Here is a 20,505-nt window from a genome sequence, read left to right as displayed (position 1 = left end):
AAGGAACCATAATACCTGGAACGGGCTTAATGCAGAGACTCAGCCAGCATCACAAATTGCTGGGCCATTGGACCGCGGCAGCTGTTTTGGGAAGGAGTCTGGCTCTAGTGACCCTAACTTGAAATGTGCACATCCTTCTGCCCAGCATGCCACTCCTGGGAGTGTGTCCTGGGTGGGTCAGGGTATGAGGACACATGTAAGCGTTTCTGCAGCCCTGCTGAAAGGGCAGCAGAAGGAATCAGTCCAGGGACAGCAGCAGCGAGAGGCTCAGTCACTGTGGGGATAGGCCTCCCTTCTGGAACATTCTGCATCGAGTCAGGGTACAGCCCCTGACCTGAATGAAGGGTCACGTGATGTATTCCCCGAGATTGCAGATTGTAGAAAAAGGTGTGTCATAGCCTGAGCCCCACACTTTAGGGTAAAAGAAGCCTGCTAAGTGTGATGATGTGTGAAGCTGGGAGAAGGTGTGGAAGGACAGTCCAGCCGACTGCTGCCTGGGGCTCTGGGGTTGAAAGTTAAGCACTAAAACGGCAGCAACATGCAAAAGATGCATTGGCTTATGTGAAGTGAAGACGGTATAAAAAGCTCTTCTCTCATGTTCCTACAAGTACGGGAAGAGTGACTTGTAGCTGGCCAGGGCAGGGGAGGCAGTGTTGTGGGGGTAAGGTTGATTCCTTTGGGAGGGAACTGGGGACCCTCGAGAGGGAAAGTCCTGAGAGGAACTTGAAGTCTACAGGGTGGTATCTGGGCCCTGGGCCCCCTCTGGTCATCTCGGGTCCCTGGATGGGAATGCCGCTCCCCTCTAGCCGCACTCACCCAGAACCTTTGCCAGCCCTTCCTGGTCCCTTTCTTGGGGTAGACCGAGTAGACGATGCCATTCTCCTTTTCCTTGGGGATCTCCTGCTGGCAGTTCTGCAGAGACAGTGCTTTCAGCTGCCAGGGATGCATCAAGAGCCCCTCCGAGCCACCTCCTTCCCTTTCTGCCCATCAAACCCTTGTGCCTCCGAGGAGCTCCCAGTTCTCCCTTACTGTGTGGGTTGGACTGTGAGCAGCACCATCCAGCCCTGACCAAGTCCACGGATAGAAAAATGAAGCTCTGCCTATTGAAGCAGGATCTGGCAGAAGCTGGGCTGGCACAGGGTCAACAGTGGCTGAGGCAATGCCAGCAGCTAGAGCTGCACCTTGAGTCCCCACTCAGGGTCAGCTGGATCTCTGAGAAGGCCCAAATGAGAGCGCTGACTCAGCTGTGACCTCGACAGTCCCTTCCTAAGTTGTGGTCTGAACTGGAACCCCTGGGTAGACTTAAATCCCAGCGTTCTGTGTGATCAGCAGGATCAGGGCAGGGAAGTAAAAGAGGCCTCCACACTTGCCACCATACCCCTGGTCTCCAAGGCACCCAATCTGATGGACTAGACCCAGCCATGGTCAGACTCAGCCCCATGAATCCAGTATGGTGAGAGACCGTGGGGATGGAGCTTGGGCTTGCCCTCAATGTGTGCTAGTCCTGAAGCAGTAGCCCCATTTTCATCATCCTCATTATCACTCTTCCTGTCCCAAATCTACCCAGATCACATGGCTCCTCCTTCCCTGACCCCACCACTTCTCTCCCAAATGGACCCTGCCTCAGCCAATAACTTTCTACCTCCTCAGTTCTGTCCACATTTCCTCCCAGCCCCCATTACCAGGGACCCCATGAGGACAAGGGCTGTCATGGCCTGGGGGATGGTGTGACCTGGGGGAGGGGTGTGGGACTGCCCAGGTGGGATCACAGTGGTGGCCTGGCCTATATTGGCATCCCTGGGCCACCCTGTGTTACCTTTGGATTCTTTTTGGTGAATGGCCTGAGCTTTCGTGAGTGGGGGACAAGACCATGTCTCAGCCTTGGTGAAAGTGTCGAACTCCTGGGTCTCTCAAGCTTTGATACAAGGGAAGATGGGAGACAACAAGAAAACATGTTCCTAGTTTGAGTATCTCCACTCAAGTGAGCTGGGTAGGGCGCTGGTTACCAGGGTTCCAAGTTCTATGTACTCTGTCGTCAAGGAAGTGAGGTCACGTCCTGCTCTCCTGACTTTGGCCTGATGTCAGTTAAGATGTCCCCAAAGTCCCCACTGTGCTGCTGAATGCTCACCTCTCCCCATGCCATCTCCATAACTATACACAGTGACACCAACACAGCCCTCCCCCCACTCCCAGAGCCTGTGGAAGGCCTGGGTGTAGCCAGGGTCCCAGCTTTGAGCAGATCCGTTTTGTGACCCTGGACAAGTCTTTGTGCTTCTCAGAGCCTCCCCAGTCCTCTACCCACACAGTAGGGAACATTTTAGTATCTTCTTCCTGGGAACCTCAGCAGGTATATGTGAGGTAATACTTATAGAACCCATGGGCTGGAATTACCTGAAGCTAACCAGGGGTGGATTATGTAGTAGGCAAGGTAAGCACAGGGCTTACCAGCTTACCAGATCATCTATAATAAACATTTTCACCTTTTCATAATTTTTTACCACATCTAATACTCTGCTTCTAGGTATGGTTGGCATCTGTCTCTCCCAACCCCACAGCACCTTCCTACAGAATCAAAGCCTCTTTTCAAATTTACAGTCCCTGATGGGGGCAGACGACCCTGTAAGCAAGGTAAACACAGGTCCCCTTGTGCTTACTTACTAATCTGTAGTGAACAATTTCACATGGGTTTTTCCACATCAAAGATTTGGTGTTCACCATGTTTACTTGCCTGTTGGATAATCTGCTCCTGTAGCTAATGCACAAACTCAGAGATGGAAGAATTTCAAGCAAGGGTGGGAAGATGCATGGAGTACATCTCCAAACAGGGCTGGGTTCTGGTGGTGTGAGCTTGGGAAAGTCACTTCCCCTCTTGGCCTCAATTCCCAGCCTGCACCGGGAGGGGATTGAAATTAAATGAACATCAGATATTGTCACCCTGTGCATAAAACCCTCCAATAACTTCCATTATATAGAATCTGACCCAGTGCCTCATCTCAGACTAGGGGGTGGGCAGCCTGCACGATGGCTCCCAACAATCCTACCTGTTGGTCTCCACATCCTGGGTGACCCCCTCCCCTCCGTGTGGATTGGACTCAGCGGCTAGCTTCTCAAGAATGTTGTTGTTCTTAGGTGCCACTGATTCGGTTTCAACTCGTAATGACCCCATATGGGGCAATGTTTCTTGGCTCTCTTTTATTCTCTCTCTCTCTCTCTGTCTAAGTCATCTCTCCCCCTGAGTGTCTTTCATTTATTTCTATCTCTCCCCCCTTCCCCCGGGAAGGAGCTGTGATGTATGACCTGCCCATGGAGAGACTCATGTCACAAACCTGAGGGAGAGTCTTCATCAACAGACAGAGAGAAAGTGAGGCCCCCCAGTCCCACAGCTCAGAATCCTGCTCATGACACGACAGTGAGTAGGGAGCAGATGTTCCCCAGTCAAGAGTAAGTTGAGACCACAACCACAGGCTCCTGAGAACTTGGGGCAGTCACCATGTGAGCCCTGCCTGGATTCCTGGCCCACAGAGACTGTGTGCTGTGTGCTGTTGTGAGTCATTGCTTTTAGGGCTGTTGTTCTCAGCGAGCAAGAGATAACTCCTCCAGCCCACCAGGTCATGGGTCCTGGATCTGTCCTCCTCCTCCCTGCCTCCTCTCCCCCTCAGCTTCCTCTAGCCATATTGGCTGCATTTTAACCACCGCCTCCCCGCCCTAGACAAACTCATGTCCGCCTCCCAGTCTCTGCACCAGCTGTGTCTTCGCCCTGGCACGCTGTCCCCAGACTCATGTAGGGCTGGTCCCTCCTGTCATTCCAGTCACACATAAATGTCACGTTAGTGAGGCCTTTTGAACCACACCCCAGCCTTAGCTCACAGCACCCTACATTATTTTCTCTATAGAACATGCTCTTTTCTTTGCATGTATTTGTTTTCATTCTTTTATCTATCTTCATTATCCATTATGAACTGGAGGTTGTCTGAGAGTCATAAATTTGGACTTGCCCAGCAGCACTCCAGCATTAATGGAAGCGGTATATTCAAGATCGGGCCTGAGCAGGACCTGAAGGCACAAGTAAGTAGCATGAGGAAATGGCCCAAATCCCATGGTCTCCACTCCTCTCACATTACCTTTCATCTCCCAGTCTGCACCTGTGGCCTCATGGGGTGTTCCTTATGATCAGGTGACTGAAGATGTGGAAACTCGTGCCTTGTTTACACATGGTTTTGTGCAATATGCAGGCACTAGTTGAAAGTGGAGAGTGGCAGCACTACAGCCCCTTCCTGGGACCTCCCTAAAGGACAGTGGTGAAGGGAAATCCTCCCAATGGGCAGAACTTGGAGCAGTGCACCTGGTTGTTCACTTTGCTTGGAAGGAGAAATGGCCAGATGTGTGATTGTATGTATACTGATCCATGGGCTGTGGCCAGTGGTTTACCTGGATTGTCAAGGACTTGGAAGGAACATGATTGGGAAACTGGAGATAAGGATTTGTGGGGAAGAGGTATGTGGATAGACCACTTTGAATGGGCCAAAGAAGTGAAGATATTTGTGTCTTATGTGAATGCTCACTAAAGAGTGACCTCAGCAGATGAAGACTTTAACAATCAAGTGGATAGGATGACGTGTTTTGTGGAAACCACTCATCCTCCTTTCCCAGGTACTTTCATCATTGCTCATGAACAAAGTGGCCATGATGGCAGGGATGGAGGTTATGCATGGGTCCAGCAACATAGACTTCTGCTCATCAAGGCAGACTTGGCGACAACCACTGCCAAGTGCAGAATCTGGCAGCAGCAGAGACCAACACAGAGTCCCCTATTTGGCCCCATCCCTCAAAGTGATCATCCAGTAACCTGGTGGCAAGCTGTTTACATTGGCCCACTTCCATCATGGAAAGCACAGCGTTTTGTGCTCAGGGGAATAGACACTTACTCTGCGTATGGATTTGCTTCCCCTGCATGTAATGCTTTTGCCATAACTACCACCCATGCACTTAGAGAATGCCTTATCCACCATCATGGTATCCCACATGCATTTCCTTGAATCAAGGGACTCCCTTCACAGCAAATGAAATGCAGCAGTGGGCCCATGATCATGGAATTCACTGGTCTTACCATGTTCCCCATCATCCTGAAGCAGCTGGTTTGATACAATGATGGAGTGGACTCCTAAAGACACAATTACAGTGCCAGCTAGGTAGCAGTACCTTGCAGGGTTGGGGCAGTGTTCACCTAGGGGCTGTGTATGCTCTAAAGCAGCATCCAGTATACAGTGTTGTATCTCCCGTAGCCAGGATTCATGGGTCCAAGAATCAAGGGGAGAAATGGGAGTAGCACCACTCACTATTACCCCTAGTGACCCACTCACAAGATTTTTAGCTTCCCGTATTGTAGCTTCTTGGTTTGTTTTGTTTTGATATGCCCAAATGGGTTGCTTGAGTGAGCTAGCTGGATTATTTTTGCCTTTGAAGGTCTGATGTCCTGTCACCAGATGGCTAGAGCTGTTATCAGATATATCAGTCTAGGAGTCCATTCACTTTTCTTGTGTGGATTCAGCTCAGGTGGCCAGGTAGATCATCATCTAGTGCGTGGTACAAGCTCTGTCATACAATCTTAGAGGGGCAGAGGTGATTGTTGTAGGTACTGGTATCTGGTTGCAGTACGGAGTCATGCTGTGAACAAGGCAGGGGGCTAAGAAACTTTCCCCAAGTGTCTGTGAGGAAAGCGGGTCCCTGTTGCCTAGAGCGTACCTGTGGGTGGGTTGTGCAGATGGACCATGGGCCCCCAATGCTTTTGGTTGTAAGGACTGGGAGGTAGCAGTTATTCCTGGACCCTTGTCACAGGTCGCTGGGTGACCTGAGTGGAGCCACCAGTCCTTTTGACCCTGTTTAATAGCCAAGTGGTGGCAAATATTAAACACTCACCTTTCCACCATGGGGATGAAATGGTTGCAGTGTGCCATCAAGTGCCAATTCTCCTAGAATAAACCCTCACAGGTCCATGCAGGGGGAAAAGATACTCAAAGTCCATGAACTGTTTATGCCTAGGCAGGAGCCGCTTCTGTCCTGAGCTCTGCTGGTTAGTGGAACTGGCTAATTACCTTTTCCCCCAACTGTGAATTTATTCCAATCTCATGTGATCCCACACAAGAAGTACTGCTTATGCCATCAGGAGTAATCTGCTCACCAGACTGCCATTGTAGATCCAGGGCCTAGCCCAGAAGCTCTGGGACAACCCCATGGATATATTGGCCAGCGTTTCTTGGGGCATCTGGTGAACCTATCCATGAGGCGGAGAATTAGAGAGTGTTCCAAAGGACAGAACAGGCAACAAGGTCCCTGTAGATCCCTGCCTGGGCTTTGGGCATCCTGCCCAAATGGTACTGCCCCACCTGTAAGAGGAAGATAGAAAATTTGAAGGAAGCCCTCCAAAGCATAGGTTCCCTGAGGCATAGATCCTGAGAAGGGGAGCCCTTGGCCCATACCTAAGGGTGAAGCTTTTCTGTAGTATGTTTTACAAGCCTGTCAAATCCACAAGGACTGGAACCTCCTGATAATTTGTTCAAAGCACGTGAGACAGGTCTTGCCATCCTTGCTTCCAAGGAGCATTCTGGCTATGGGCTGTGTTTTTAAGATAAATCTGGGATCTTTGAATCTGTCTTCTCTTTCTCTCTCTCAAATCTAATCACCAGAAGCTTCAAAATAAAAGATAACAGCATCCCTCAGGAGTAGAATACATGTTCAAGATCTGTTCCCTTCTTTCTAGAGGCTGGGGAGAAGTGGGTAGTTCTTCATTCTGAGTTCTTAGGGGAGAGGTCTGAAAAAGGAAGGTTGATATTAGCCCTTTTCTTTGCCAGTCCAAAGTCAACGATAGAGTTAGACATTAGTTGTGAGAGTTATTTCAGCAAAGCCCTTAAACTCACGAATAACTGGCACTGTTTTTTCAGCATCTCTGTCTGTGAGGTTTTTTCCTTAAACCGTTCAGCTGTTTCAAAGGGTAAAGACTAGAGACCACCGTACTCCCTCTCCAATCCCTGTCTTTGGAGAGGCAGGTTAAGAAGTTTGTCTATAATCAAGTCCTGTGGAAAAGACCTTCTCACTACTTCTCTCCCTTAAGGGTCCTGTTCATTCACAGTGCTTGACAGTGAAAACCTCCAATTACAATTCTTTGCTTCTCATTTGGGCTTCTGTCCTCTTAGAGTGCTTGGTACATAGTAGCAAGCATGGAAAAGTCTCATGATCTAATAATGCAAGATAGCAGAATACCCCTCATTTCATGCTCCCTTCAGTACTCAATGCAATGGTGTGGCCTAACCTTTGAAGGATTGCGTTCTCCTATCAAGTTTTCTGAGTCCATATGCTCAGAAAGGACAGACTTATACCATGGCAAATTGCCAGCAAAGTCTCCAGCCATGTCTGTAGGATTCACCAAGGGTCCCTGGTGCACCACCATTAACTACACCCGAGAGTAGGTTATGTCATATATAACATGGGCATCTGGAATGAAGGGTCTCTTTCTTATTTAACTTTTTTCTCTGGACCTTGTCTAGTGCCTTTAATACAGTAAGGAGCCATAAATGTTTGTCAAATGACTAAACGAAAGGATGAATGAATGAATATAAATAAATGAAAACAATATAAGGCCACAATTTCAATGGATTCAGAGACCAACTTGAAGCTCATCTGCATGCCCAAGGGGGTCTGTGTTCTAGACAATAAAAAAAAAAGTAAGCTTTAGCAAAGAATGTTTCAGCTTTAGCTGTCTTGATGAGTCTCCAAACATACTGGACAGTAGTTCTCAGGCTAGACGTTTATGGGAAAGCTCCAGGGGAAGAGGTGAAGTTAGTAGTTAGAGAAGTGGGCACAGTAGCAGTATTGAGCTCTGTGATGGTGTGGACACTATTCTTCCTGGTCAGGGTTGCCAGATAAAACACAGGGTAACCAGTTAAATTTTAGTTTCAGATAAACAACAAATAAATATTTAGTATCAGTGTGTCCCGTACAATATATGGGATATACTTATACTAAAATTATTTGTTAGTTACGTGAAATTAAAATTTAACTGGGTATCCTGTATTTTTATTTGCTAAACCTGGCAACCTTTTTCCCAGTCCATTCTACTTTGGCTGGATTCCCTACCTTGGATTTGCTATACCTCTATCCTCTGTGTACCCATTATTGCCAATGGTTCCTCTTTTATCTCTAGATGCACTTTAGTTTGATCCCACACTGACAAGGATATAATGATGATTTTAGACTGGATGAAATGAGGGCACTTTGTTACTATCATTCTACTCTCAGAAACACAGAAAGAATAAAACCTCACGTATCTGTGCCTGTGTGTGAGAGAGAGAAAAAGAGAGAAATGACGAATCAGTAAGAAAGAAGTTTAAGGTTTACTCTTTTGAGATGATCGTGACAACTAGAAAAGGAATCCTAACCTGCAGTGGCCACAGAAGGAAGTAGTACAACTAATGTGTGATTAAGATAGAGAAGTGGCTTCTGGGAAGAAATTAGGGAAAAACATCCTTGAGGTTTATAGAGAATTGCCAACTTCTTGTCAAAGAGAGTGAACTATTTTTGAAAATCAGGTGGTGTGGGAGTACTGCTAGTTCCTAATTCCAATCTCCATTCTCTGCTTTTTCATTAAAATCAAAACTCTGAATTCTGACCTTCATCGAGGCAGAAATATGTCTGCCTAAAACTTTCATTTCCCATCAGCTCTTGCAACTAGAAATAGCCATGTGACAAGTTGTGGCCAGTGAGATGTAAACAGAAGACTGGTGGACATCTCTGGGAAATCATTCCTTTCTTAATATAGGTGCTACCTCCTCTTCCTTGTTGCATCCTTCTTATTTCTGCCTCAAGTGCAGAAATAAGGCAAGGGGTAGAATAGTCATCTTGAGAGCATGAAGCAACAGTGAGCGTGAAAGCCAAATGCTAAGAGTGGCAGGTCAGAAAGGTAGAAGGCGCCTACGACATGATGACTGTGGTGGGCACTGACCTTCTCTACTGAGATCCCCTTCAGGACTGAAGTCTGTTACCCCCCACTGCTGGGAGTGTGGCCAGTTGATAGCCTTCAGCTGTGAGCCCTCTCTGGGAATTACCCTCAGCTAAAGATGGCTTTTTTTTTTTAAAGATGGCACCCCTCCGAAGGTCATGCCTCCTTCCTGGTGGGCAACCCATGTCTAGTGACTGTCTTTTGAGGAAGTATAAAGGCCTGTTCCCTTGCCCCAACTCAGAAAAATTCTAAAAAACCATCACAGCTTCAGATCTCACGTGATTGGCTGAGGTCCTCTTGTGACGGCACCACAGCCCAACTTGTTCTCTGTCCAATCCTGCTTTCTTCCATTATCCCATAGGGATTGATCCCAAGAGCGCTCATTAGTAAACTCCCTGTGTGCATTCTCCATCCCAGAGTTGCTTTCTGGGCAAGCAAACTTTCAGCAATGACTTTGCACAGCTGCTGCACCAGCCTACCTCTGGACTTGTTGAGAAGATTTTTAAAAATTTTAGATAAGCCACTGCAACTGGGTTTTCCACATGTATATTCCAAAGCAAGCCCTGTCTAATACAGAAGGGCATTTTATATTTTGAACTGTGGCTTTCAAAATCTAAATTAAGATTTGACTCACGAGACTTCACATGGGTTGCTGAAGGCTAATGTAATAGAAGTGAAACTGCTAGATTGACATGGAAACAGTAATTCCCATTTGATTCCTGCTTTGGAATAGAAGGATGAGGACAAGGCATTCCCTGAAACCACAGGAAAGGGCAGGGCCATGATAGTTCTCACTGGAAGAGTAAAGAAGGATGAACTCCAAAGAGACTTGGCTTGATTGAAACACAAATATTGACTCTACAAAAGCTGGCAGCCCACATCGATGCAAATAGATGAAGGAACACGAGCTGGCCAGCAAGGCCCAGAGTAAACAACTCCAGTAACAGGGATTTAATATGTGTATGTGGATTTGTGTGGCTGTTGACAGGCTCCTCGGGCATCATTAAGCCCAAAACAAAAACCGAACCCATTACCATCGCGTCCATTCCGACTCATAGTGAGCCGAAAGGACAGAGTAGAACTTCCCCTTAGGATTTTCAAGGAGCAGTTGGTGGATGCAAAGTGCCGACATTTTCGTTAGCAGCTGAGCTCTTAACCACTGCACCACCAGGGCTCCCAGGCATCATTAGCTCTAGAAAATCCTGATGACTAAAAAAATGTTAATTAAAGATTTCATCATTGGTGGGGGAGAGCTCCACAAAAATGCTGAGAATTGAGTAAAAAGTAAAAATGGAAGCAAATGATTTTTCTTTCTTCCCAGTAAATGGAAAATAAGGTTAAGTACAAACTTGATCTTCAAAAAAAATTGAAGAAAGTAAATTCTGGGTAGAAATGAAGAGCAAATCCAGGTCTCTTAAGACTACAGAAAAAGCAACCTAAGTGCCCATCATTGGCCGAATGGATAATCAAACTATGATACATACACACAATGGAATACTAGGCAACGTTAAAGAATAACAGTGACTCTGCAAAATATCTCACAACATGGATAAACCTAGAGGACATTATGCTAAGTGAAATAAGTCAATCACAAAAAGACAAATATTATGTGAGATCAGTATTATGAAAAGTCAAGAAAAGGTTTACATGCAGAAAGAAATATTCTTTGATGGTTACCAGGGATGGGAAAAGGAGGGAGGGAAAATCACTGAATAGACAGATATTAACTCGGGTAAGAGGAAAGGCAATAAACAAGAAGGGGGAGGTCAGGAATACGTGACCAAGGCAAAGGAAGGCACTGGCAGGTAAATACACAATTCTGCAATAATGTAACAACAAACAATAATTGACCAGTGGATATATAGGTAGATATGTAAGCTGAACAAGTGTGGGAGTACACCCACGAGCATATACATACATGTATGTGCTACCAACATGTCAATGTATACAGTAGAGCACACGGGGCAAAGTTATGGAAACTTTTTAGCCATAACCAGACTCCTTGAGGGACTGAGTCATGGGGCTTGAGGGCTTAGGACCATAGTTTCAGGGGACATCTAGGTCAATTGGCATAACATAGTCCATAAAGACAAGGTCCTACGTCCTACTTTGGTGAGTAGCAACTGGGGTCTTAAAAGCTTGTGAGTGGCCATCTAAGACACAACTATTGCTCTCTTTCTGTCTGGAGCAAAGAAGACTGAAGAAAATCAAAGTTTCAAGGAAACAGTCCAAAGGCCTAATGGACCACATGAACCAAAGGTTCCCCTAGCCTGAGACCAGGAGAACTAGATGGTGTCTGGCTACCACTACCAACCACTCTGATTGGGACCGTAATAGAAGGTCCTGGACAGAGTGGGAGACAACTCTAGAACAAAATTCAAATTCATAAAAAAGACCAGATTTACTGGTCTGATAGAGACTGCTGGAACACCTGAAACTATGGCCCTTAGATACTCTTCAAACTTGGAACTGAACCCACTCCTAGAGATCACCTTTCTGCCAAACAATAGACCGGCCCCTAAAGTGAATAACACCCTTGAGGAACCTGCTCCTCAGAACAATCAACCACACAAGACCAAAAGGGCAGCATTTTCCCCAGAACAAAATTCAGAAGGCAGGAAGGAGAGGGGAAGATGGGCTAATGGGATCCCAGGAAGGTACTGGGGATTGAGGGGATTGCAGCTTCTGTCACGAAACAAAACGTGCATAAATTGTTGAATGGGAAAGTAATAAGCTCTGTAAAATTTTACTCAAACCACAAGAAAATGTTCCAAAAAAAAAAGACTACAGAAAACCTGAAACTGATACTCTGCTGAGTGTCTTAACTAGATGTATTGCTCCTATGTTGCTTAAGGCAAAGCCCAGAGAATCTAGTCAGAAAAATAATATGGCAGTCCAGAGGGCTTGATCAACCCCACCCACTGATGTCGCACCATTACTAGGAGATTATTGCCGTCTCTTTCACATTTTAAAGTTGGTACATCTAACTCTTGGATAAGACGGTCACTGACGTGAAAACAAGAAATGTGTACTTGGTTCATACAGCTTTTGACTTCAGAGACATTTTCCTAAGTAATTTAAATCTAATGACTCCTCAAGACATTTGCTTGTCTTGAGGCTGGGACAGTGACAGGAGAAGTACATCTGTCACGTCATGAAAGCCCCAGCAAAAGCAGGGATTCAGGTTTTAAGTTCTTGCAGCTGGTATTTCTAGCATATATTTCCTTTCTCATTTGTCTGCTTTCCCCAGACACACACTATATTGATAATGGCCCCGTTTAGCACAGTGATTGCAGTCCTTTAATTGAATGCAGTTGTGTAATAAAACAGTAACCCAGTACCCAATGCCCTCGAGTCAATTCCGACTCATAGCGACCCTATAGGACGGAGTAGAACTGCCCCATAGAGTTTCCAAGGAGCGCCTGGCGGAATACAACAGTACAAGTCACATTATACTCAGGCTAGTTGCTTAATTTAGGGACCTCCAGGGAACATTCAAGAGCAGGGAGAAAGGAGGTTGCTGAGAAGGTAGATGTTTGTGGAATTCTCTTAGACCTAGTATTTCAAAGCATGGGGCATATTCCCTCCTTTGGATGTGTGGTCTCCTTCTTGCTTAGTAGCTGAATCCAGGTTTTACTACAACAATTTAACCCAGGTTTTACTACAATAATGTATTCAGCTTAAAACAAACAAACAAATAAACAAAAAACCACCTTAATTTCCCAGCCTCCCCTGCACCTAGCAGTGGTCATATGACACAGTTCTGGGAAGGGGTTTGAGAGATTTTAGGCTGGGGAATTGACCCTTTTAGCTAAGGGTTGGAGCTGTGGCTCGTATCTGATTTGCAGATGTGTTGTGCTTGGTCCACAGAGATTTCTTTTTAAAAAATGGGTAAGTTCTCATAAAAATCCAGATCTCTAAAAATATGAGATACGGTAGATATTGCATTCTCATGTTGCAAAAATTGGGTGTAATTTAGAAATACCACAGTCCCCAACTCTTCTTACTGTCTTATCGCTGCCTGTTTCACTTCTCTGCTTCGCCAGTCTCACCCTATAGGTGACTGACTTGTAACATCTGCCCTAAACCATAGTTGTGTCTCTCTTACTCTTTTTACCCTTTCTCTGTTTTATGTCATGTTTTATCTGTCTGTGCCTCAGCTATGGGTGACTGCTGCATCCCGAACCTTACACACTTATCAGGACTAATTACCATACCCAAGGAGCGCTTCCTCAAAGCTGGGGCATATGTGAGTGAATGAATGGGATTACTGTTCATTAACTTTAATATTAGGTAAGCTAAAAAACAGTTGGCCCCGAGTTGACTCCAACTGTGGCGACCCATGTGTCTTAGAGTAGAATTGTTTTCCACAGGGTTTCTAAGGCTGTGAACTTTCAGATACAGATCACTAAGACTGTCTTCTGAGACACCTCTGGGTGGGTTCAAACTGCCAACCTCTGCAGCTAGTAGTCCAGCGCTTAAGTGTTTGTACCACCCAGGAACTCCCATAAGTAGCTGTAAGAATATGTAAAGACTATATTTTTTGCACCCTTATTAGCAGGAACTTTTTGCCAGAGGGCTGTTGCTGATATAGCTGGAGATAGCTGATGAAATTCCAGAAGGGAGCCCAGTAGAAAATAAAGGAAAGTTGGGGTTGGGAAGGGAGAGTGGACAGTCTGGAATCTATTGATTGATTTTCTGAAGTTTCATTTATTTACGTAAATCAATTTAAATGCAGTTAACATTTATTGAATGCTTACTGTGTGCTGGGCTTTTAGTTCATTTTAAACCTGTAACTTTAACTGGTTAATAAATTCATAAGTAATAGTAAGGTCATAAGAGATAAGCAAAAATACAATATGGTGATATGTAATTCTTATCACGCCTAGTCAAACAGCAAGACAATGTATATGATAAGAGCATTTGAAGTATGTCAAATTTTGGAAGTAACCTAGTTAGCAAACACTTAAGTATTTCTTTACTACAGAAGTTAAGAAGTAGGTGTATGTAATGGTAGCCCTGAGGATTCCTACTCTTTGGACTTCATTCAGAGGAGGGCACGTTGCTGTCTATTGATTGTGCAGTATTCTGTGGTCTGTACCCCTGTTGCCATCATGGAGAGCCCAGTTAAAGTCAATTGGAAAGAAATATACCAGCCCAGAAGATAGTCATCAGTTCTCATTTGTTTAGTGACCAGCTCATCTCTCCTGAAACCAGCAAATTAAGCATGCATTTACTTTTAAAATTCACATTGTCTTTCCTCCCAAAGATGATTTTCGTTTAAATATTCAATGATTTTTTAATCCCTATTGTAGGCTCTGAGAAACCCTGGTGGTGTAGTGGTTAAGTACTACAGCTGCTAGTCAAGAGGTCGGCAGTTGGAATCCACCAGGCGTTCCCTGGAAACTCTATGGGGAAGTTCCGCTCTGTCCTGTAGGGTCGCTATGAGTTGGAATCGACTCGACAGCAGTGGGTTTTGGGGTATTGTAGGCTCTGTGACTTTTCCTGTTATTAAAGCAAAGCTTTTCTGATCATGATTCTTCAGGTCTCCTCTGAACTTCACTGAATGGGGTTACAGCTACACGTTTGTAGATATAAGCCACCCATCTGAGTCAGCAGATTCTCCATCTCTCTGTCCTGACAGTTTGTCTACACTGATTTTGTCCAGCCTGGTAGAGTATCTTCGAGTAGCATGCAGTCAAGTAATTCCAACTAGTTCATCTTAGAGGACATCATGGGAAAGGAAGCCTCCATTTATTCTTTCAATTTGGCTCAAACAATTCAGCGTGTAAAATGTCCCCTTTTCCATTCTCGAGCAAATCCTTTATCTACGAGGATCAAAGATCCCACCTATTCTTTGAGTGACTTCCTCCCATTCACATGTTGAAACAATCTCCTTTTATTGGTTTCTAAGACACTTGCAAGGTGCTTTATCAGAGTCTTTCTGGTGTAGTTATTATTCTCCTCATTTATAATTGATTGGGTGTCTTTATCCTGTTCACATGAGCTCTCTTGTGAGTTTGGGGAAAATGCCCTATTTTTTCTCCAGTAATTTATATGACTTTACCAGTTCTCTTTTTAGCTTCTATCCCAAAATGCTTGTTATCTTTATTTCTTGGTACAAACTTTTCATGGATAGCAGGGGAAAAAGTGTATAGGATTTTCTTGTGGGTTATTGACTTTTTCAAATACTTCCTTTCAGTTATCTCCTAAATGGGGCCTATGCTGATCATATTTTCCTTTTTAAAAATCTAGAGTTCATGAAATGGGTTTCTTGGTTTTCCTCTGTCTCATGAGGATGCAGAATTTAATTACGTTATTAATTCTTACTGAGTGGCTCACCCACAGCAATCCCTAGAGTCCATTTCTGATCCTGTTTGGAATGAAAGCCCACTCTACTTTCCGTTGGTAAGGGTTGTAGAAAACATCCTCAAATTATTAACCCCTCCCCCATCTCTCATCCTGCTTGAGCAGTTGGTCATTTCTGATTGAATGACTAAAGCCTTCTGTTATGATTATCTGTACTAATAGTTTTAGCTTTTCCAATTCTTTTAACATTTTCTGTCTTATCATACTACTCAGGAAATCTATAATATACATGTTTCTGGATATAGAAGTTTTAACATGAATTGTTTTAACAATGGAAAAGCTTTTACATACAAAGTTATAACACAAATTGCTGCTGTGCAATTTATTCAACAAATATTTTTTGAGTGTCTACTATATACCAGGAAAACCCTGGTGGCATAGTGGTTAAGAGCTAACCAAAAGGTCGGCAGTTCAAATCCACCAGGCACTCCTTGGAGACCACATGGGCAGCTCTACTCTGTCCTATAGGGTCACTATGAGTTGAAAGAACTTGATGGCAGTGGATTTTTTTTTTTTTTTTTTTTTTTACTATATACCATTTCTAGGCATGGAGGATAAGCAGGGAACAAAATCAAGGTGCATATGCTTACATTCTAGAGACAATAAAGAGATAATTCATGAAATGTTGATAAGAGCTCAGAAGAAAAATCAAGTAGGATAACCATTTACAGTAGACCTTTTTTTTTTCTAATAGTTCCATGGGGTTATTAAACACTAACGCCCTAAAACACCTGTTATATACAATGAATTAACTTCTATGCAACTAGAAGGATGTTAGCTATGTACCATCCTTGGGAGGTATGCAAAAGTCACTGACATTGTTTTCTCTAGGGAAATTCTCTCACAGAACCCTGGTTGAGAAAGGCTTAGTTAGAGAGCACTAGCTGCCGGAGGAAATGCTTCTTTGGATCATTTGACCAGGGAAGGCCTCTCTGACAAGGCCTCCTTTAAGCAAAGACTTGTTCAGTGAGGGAGAGAGGGCCCTGTGCGTACATGGGGGCAGAAGATTCCATCCAGAGAGAGTAGTGTGTTCCTGCATCTTCTTTTTGTATGTAAACCTTTTTGTTTTGTGGTCTCATACAATCTTTGTCCTTTTGTGATTGACTTATTTCACTCAGCATAATGCCCTTCAGATCCATCCATGTTATGTGATACTTTGCAAATTCATCGTTGTTCTTTATCATTCTGTAATACTCCATTGTGTGTATGTACCACAGTTTGTTTATCCATTCACCTGTTGATGTTCATCTAGGTTGTTTCCATCTTTTTGCTATTGTGAACAATGCTGCAGTGAACATGGTCGTGCATATGTCTATTCATGTGATGACTCTTATTTCTCTAGGTTATATTCCTAGGAGTGGGATTCCTGGATCATACGGTATTTCTATATCTAGCTTTCTAAGGAAGCGCCATATTGTTTTCCAAAATGGTTGTATCATTTTGCATTCCCACCAGCAGTGCACAAGAGCTCTGATCTCCGTGCAGCCTCTCCAACATTTGTTATTACCTGTTTCATTAATTTATGCCAGTAATGCTGGGGTGAGATGGTATCTCGTTCTGGTTTTGATTGGTGTATCTATAATGTCTAGAGAGCATGAGCATTTCCTCATGCGTCTGTTGGCCCCTTGAATATCTTCTTTGGTGAAGTGTATGCTCATTTCCTTTGCCCGTTTTTTAATTGGTTTGTCTTTTTGTTGTAGAGGTGTTGGATTTTCTTGTTGATTTTTCAAATTAGACCTTTGTCTGATTTGTGATAGCCAAAAATCATTTCCCAGTCTGTAGGTTCTTTTTACTCTTTTGGTGAAGTCTTTTGATGAGCATAAGTGTTTAATTTTTAGAAGATCCCAGTTATCTGGCTTATCCTCTGGAGCTTGTGTGTTGTTGGTTGTGGTTTGTATCCTGTTGATGACGTGTATTAGGGCCTCTATGAACTTCATGGTTTTTGGCTTTATATTTAGGTCTTTGATCCATTTTGAGTTAGTTTTTGAATATGGTGTGAGGTATGGATACTGTTTCTTTTTGCAAGTGGACATCCAGTTTTGCAAGCAGCATTTGTTAAAAAGTCTGTCTTTCCCCCATTTGATGGACTTTGGACCCTTGTTGAACATCAGGTGACCGTAGGTGGATGGATTTGCATCTGAGTTCTCAATTCTGTTCCATTGGTCAATGTTCTGTCATTGTACCAGTACCAGGCTCTTTTGACTACTGTAGCTGTATAGTAGGTTCTGAGGTCAGGTAGTGCAAGTCCTCCTACTTTATTCTTCTTTTTTAATAGTGATTTACTTATCTGGGGCTTCTTCCTTTTCCATATAAAGTTCATGATAAGTTTTTCCATCTCTTTAAAGAATGTTGTTGGTATTTGGATTGGTATTGCAATGTATATGTAAATTGCTTTGGGAAGAATTGTCATTTTCACCATGTTGAGTCTACCTATCCATGAGCATGGTATGTTTTTCCATTTATGTAGATTTCTTGTTTTCTTGCAGTAGTGCTTTATAGTTTTCTTTGTATAGGTCTTTTACATCCAAACATTTGATTTTTTTAGGGGCTATTACAAATGATACTGTTTTCCTGATTTCCTTTCCATTGTTGTCTTTATGGATGTATAGAAATCCTACTGATTTTTGTTTTTTTTATCTTGTATCCTGCTGCTCTGCTTAATCTTTGTATTAGTTCCAGTAGTTTTCTCATGGAGTCTTTTGGGTTTTCTGTATATAGTATTATATGATCTGCAAATAGGGAGAGTTTAATTTCTTCATTGCCAATTTGGATGCCCTTTATTTTTGTTTCTTGCCTTATTGCTCTAGCTAGGACTTCTAATACAATGTTAAATAGGAGTGGTGATACAGGGCATCCTTGTCTTGTCCTGTTCTGAAGGGGAATGTTTTCAGCCTCTCCCTATTAAGAATGATGTTTGCTGTTGGTTTTGTGTATATGCCCTTTATTATGTTGAAAATTTTCCTTCCATACCTATTTTATTGAGAGTTTTTATCAGGAATGTGTGTTGGACTTTGTTGAATGCCTTTTCTGCATTGATTGAGATGATCGTGTGATTCTTTCTGTTTATGTGGTGGATTACATTGATTGATTTTCTACTGTTGAACCATCCTTGCACACCTGGTATGAATCCTAATTGGTTGTGGTGTATTATTTTTTTGATGTGATGCTGATTTCTATGGGCTAGAATTTTGGTGAGAATTTTTGTGTCTATATTCATGAGATACATTGGTGTGTAATTTTTTTTTTTTGGTGTCTTTGTGGGTGTGCCTGGTTTTGGTATCAGGGTTATGCTGGGTTTGTAGTATGAATTTGGGAGTATCACTTCCTTTTCTGTATTCTGAAATAGTTTGGGTAGTACTGGTGTGAGCTCTTCTCTGAATATTTGGTAGAATTCTCCAGTAAAGCCATCTGGGCCAAGGCATTTTTTTGTCAGCAGGTTTTTTTTTGTTGTTTTTTTTGCCTTTTCAATCCCTAATTATGTGTCTGTTCAAATTTTCAGCATCATTTTGTGTTAGTTTGAGGAGGAAGTGTGTTTCTAGAAATTATGTCCATTTCCTCTAGGTTTTCAAATTTGTTGGAGTATAGTTTTTCATAATACTGTGTTATGATCCTTTCTATTTCAGTTGGGTCTGTTGTAATGTACTCTATTTCATTTCTTATTTGGGTTATTTTCCTCCTGTCCTGTTTTTCTTTTGTCAGTTTGGCCAGTGGTTTGTCGATTTTGTTGATCCTTTCAGAGAACCAACTTTTGATTTTCTTAATTCTTTCTATTCTTTTCCTATTTTCTATTTCATTTATTTCTGGTCTGATCTTTATTACTCCCTTTCTTCTGGTGTCTGTGGGCTTTTTTTTTTTTTTTTTTTTCTGTTTGTTCAAGTTGTGTAGTTAATTTTTGATTTTTTTTTTTTTTTTTGATGTGTGCATCTATTGCTGTAAATTGACCTATGAGGACTGTCTTTGGTGTGTCCCAAAGGTTTTGGTATGATATGTTTTCATTCTCATTTAATTCTAGGAATTTTTTTTATTCCATCTCTGATTTCTTCTATCGCCTAGTAGTTTTTAAGAATGGTATTATTCACTTTCCATGTAACTGATTTTTTTTTCCTTAGTAATCCTGTTGTTAATTTTACTTTGATGGCATTGTGGTCAGAGAAGACAGTTTGCTTTAGATTTTGTTGAGGGTTGCTCTGTGGCCTACAATGTGGCCTATTCTGGAGAATGTCCCATGTGCATTGGAAAAGAATGTGTACTTTGCAGCTGTTGGGTGGAGTGTTCAAAATATGTCTGTGAGGGCAAGTTGGCTGATTGTGCTCTTTAGCTCTTCTATATCTCTGTTGAGTTTCTTTCTAGATGTTCTGTCTGGTGTGTTGAAGTCTCCCACTCTTATTGTGGAACTGTCAATTTCTCTTTTCATTGCTCTTAGTGTTTGTTTTATGTCTTTTGGAGCCCTGTCATTGGGTGCATAGGTTTTTATTGTAGTTAAGCCTTCATGATGAATTGTCCCTTTAATCATTATATAGTGTTGGTTGGCTAGAATTTTGTTGAGAGTTTTTGCATCTATATTCATAAGGACTCTTGGTCTGTAATTTTCCTTGTTAACAATGTCTTTGCCTGGCTTTGGTATGAGGATATTGCTGGCTTCATAGCATGAATTAGGGACTATTCCTTCCTTTTCTATGTCCTGGAATAGTTTGAGTAGAATTGGTGTCAACTCTTCTCTGAATGTTTGATAGAATTTTCCAGTGAATCTGACTTGGCTGGGCCTTTTGGTTGTTGTTGTTTTTTATGACATGTTCAATTTCTTCTTTTGTTATTGGCCTGTTAAAATTTTCTACCTCTTTTGAGTTAGTTTAGCTGGGTGGTGTGTTTCTAGAAATTAGTCCATTACTTCTGGGTTTTCGGATTTGTTGGAATATTATTTTTCATAATATTCTCTTATGATCCTTTTTACCTCAGTTGGTACTGTTGTAATATCACCCATCTTATTTCTTAGTTTGATTATTTCCATCTTCTGATTTTTTTTCCTTTTTCAGTTTTGGCCAGTGGTTTTTCAGTTTTATTGAACCTCTCAAAGAACCAACTTCTAGTCTTGTTGATTCTTTCTATTTTTTGTTTTGTTTTCTGTTTCATTCTTTTCTGCTCTG

Source organism: Loxodonta africana, chromosome 27, assembly GCF_030014295.1.
Source record: "Loxodonta africana isolate mLoxAfr1 chromosome 27, mLoxAfr1.hap2, whole genome shotgun sequence".
In the NCBI taxonomy this organism is placed as follows: Eukaryota; Metazoa; Chordata; class Mammalia; order Proboscidea; family Elephantidae; genus Loxodonta; species Loxodonta africana.
The sequence above is the reverse complement of the archived record's forward strand: the minus strand, read 5'-3'. Positions refer to the sequence as shown.